Below are 294 nucleotides of genomic sequence, written 5' to 3' on the forward strand. Positions count from 1 at the left end.
GATTTTTACCTTAAATAACTTTCTGTTTTAATTTGGAAGGCAAAACGGAACTATTTCCGGTATTTTTTTCCTCCCTCCCCCCCCCCCCCCCCCCACACATACCATTGGTCAACAGCAGAACCTGCTTAACATTGTCTCTCAGAATGCCAGTTAATGAAATGAAATTAAAATGGTCACAATACACACGCCCATAAACACTTAAAATGTATGTTTACCACTTTTCCAAGCGGCACTGCTCGTTTCTTTACATTCTCGCGTTCAGTGAATAAAACGCCACTAAAGAAGTTTGTTCCT

This window comes from Neolamprologus multifasciatus, chromosome 15, assembly GCF_963576455.1.
Source record: "Neolamprologus multifasciatus chromosome 15, fNeoMul1.2, whole genome shotgun sequence".
NCBI classification, from domain to species: Eukaryota; Metazoa; Chordata; class Actinopteri; order Cichliformes; family Cichlidae; genus Neolamprologus; species Neolamprologus multifasciatus.